The following is a 2,705-nucleotide window of genomic DNA, read 5'->3' on the forward strand; positions in this document are numbered from 1 at the left end:
ACAATCATCCTTTTTGGGGTACAGAAGTGATAAGATATGTGCTATACCCTTTACAGTGGTATTCTTGTGTGACCAGATGAGACCGAAATTGTGTTTTTTGTTTTTTTTGTTTGTCTGTTTTGCTTTGTTTTCCTTTGTGATGCTAATTGCCTGTTAATATGCATTTAAGGCAATAAAGTAAAAAAAAAATAATTTTATTCAGCTTTACTGGGGTAATGTAGGTCCTCATTATCCAATTATATTGTGTTAATTTAAATCTAGAGTTAATGGAGAGGTTCTGGGCCTTTGAGCATATTTGGCTCCACTCACTGTCCAGGACACCTTCCTGTAAGTCCTCACTCCATAACCTCCTCTTTGAGTCAGATGACTCTTTAGAATGAGTTGAGAATATATTATAATATATATTGTAGAGATCTGGCCTTTAGTTTGCTGACGCTGGGTAGTAAACCGTTCTAATACTGTTAAAGGGGGACAAATAGATGAGTGATTTAACTTAGAGTGAATAAAGCTTCGCAGCTGTAGGTATTTAAAAAAGTGTGATTGTGGAATGTTGAATCTATCTTTGATTTCATTAAAGGACATCAGTGTATCGCCAATATAAAGGTCTATGATCTTTCTAATACCTTTGTTTGACCATTGTTTGAATCCTAAGTCTTTTGCGCCAGGTTTGAACTCTGTGTTTCCCCAGATGGGTGCAAAGGAGGACAGAGGTGGGTTATTACCTACAGCATTATGAGCTTCATGCCATACCATCAAGGTGTTTCTAACAAACGGATTTAATGTATTCTTCTTCAAGTTCTTAAGAGAGTCAGAATACAAATATTAGTCTAATGCTAGCCCTCTTGTGGACAATTCTTCCATTTTTACCCAAGGTAAGTCTGGAGATGAGAACCATAATCGAGCAGCTCTAAGCTGGGCTGCCCAGTAGTACCATATTAGGTTTGGTACCTTTAGGCCTCCTCTGTCAAATGGGAGGTACAGTAGTGTAAGTCGGAGTCTTGGGCGCCTATTTTTCCAAATGAACTTTGTAAGAGTTTTTTTCATATCTTTGAAAAAAGAAGGAGGAGGCGGGAGTGGGATTGATTGAAAGAGATAAAGAAATTTGGGGAGGACATTCATCTTGAAAGCGCTTATACGTCCAATCACAGACAAGGGGAGTGAGATCCATCTATTAAGAGATTCCTTGGCTTCTGAAATAACTGTGTCATAATTAGAAGAGATTAGATTGGGAGTAATAATGATACCAAGGTATCTGAATCCTTGAGGCGCATTCATAAATGGATGCCGGACAGTAGGGTGGAGTCTTTCCTGCTCATTAAGGAAGAGGACAGATGATTTAGTTTTGTTAACCCTGTACCCAGAGAACTTCCCAAATCTATTGATCACCTCGGTAAGGGCTGAAAAGGACTGTTCTACGTTTGTCAGGAAAAGTAATGTATCATCTGCAAACAAAGCTATGCGATGCTCTACATCTGCTATCTGAATTCCTTTAATAATAGGGTGGTTTCTAATGGAGATGGCGAAGGGCTCCAGCGCTAAAACAAAAAGCAGGGGGGACAAGGGACAACCCTGTCGGGTCCCACGATGAAGATTGAATGGACTGGAGATATAATTATTGGTCATAATTTCTGCACATGGTCCTGAGTATAAGAGCTTGATCTTACCTAAAGTGAAACACCAAAAACCAAAGCGGGAGATACTTCAAAATAGATACGGCCATCTCGACTCTTGTCAAACGCCTTTTCAGCATCCAGTGACAGAATACATGAATCTTGTGACTCTTTTTTTTTCCTGAATGATATTTAAAAGCCTTCTGATGTTATAATATGCCTGGCGGTTTTTTATAAATCCATTTTGGTCAGTGTGAATTAGAGATGGGAGGCATTTCTCAAGTCTCAGCGCCAGAACTTTAGCAATTATCTTTGTATCTGAGTTCAATAGAGAAATAGGTCTATAGGATTCACATCGTGAAGGACGTTTGTCTGGTTTTAATATCAACATAATAAGTGCATTTCTCAGGGAGGGGGGTAGGGTACCTTTTCGAAAAGATTCTTCATACATGTCCTTCAATGGGCTTATCAATTTGTTTTTGAATAATTTATAAATATCAATTGGGAGTCCATCCGGACCTGCTGTTTTCCCTCCTTTCATGTGGTTTATAGCCTCTGAGATTTCCTGACTTTCGAGTGTTCGGTCCATCCAGGATTTGTCTTGCTCAGATACGGTGGGGATGGGGAGTTGATTGAGAAAGGGAGATTGCTCTTCCTCTAATTCTGATCGTTCTGATTCGTAAAGGGTCTTATAATACATAGCAAAAGTATCATTTATTACTACAGGATCAACAATTATATCACCGTTTGGAGCTTGAATACTGTTGATGGCTCTTTCTGTATCCAACTTCTTTATTTGCCAAGCTAATAACTTTCCACTTTTCCCCCCTTGCTCGTAGAAAGTTTGTTTCAATCTTATTAAGGAATTTTCTGCCTTAGAGGCAGAGAGTGCATTATATCTGGCCCTAAGGGTAGCTAATTCCTGTGTATGGGGATTTGTCTTGTCTACCTCCCTCTCAAGTCGCTTAATTGACTCGTTTAAATTAAGCATTTCTAAATTTGTTTTGTTGGTTATTGAACTGGTGTAACTAATTATTTGACCTCGTATATAAGCCTTAAATGCCTCCCATCTTATACACTGTTAGCCCGGATTTC

This window comes from Morone saxatilis, unplaced genomic scaffold (genome assembly GCF_004916995.1).
Source record: "Morone saxatilis isolate NCDOM2014 unplaced genomic scaffold, NCSU_SB_2.0 Contig17, whole genome shotgun sequence".
NCBI classification, from domain to species: Eukaryota; Metazoa; Chordata; class Actinopteri; family Moronidae; genus Morone; species Morone saxatilis.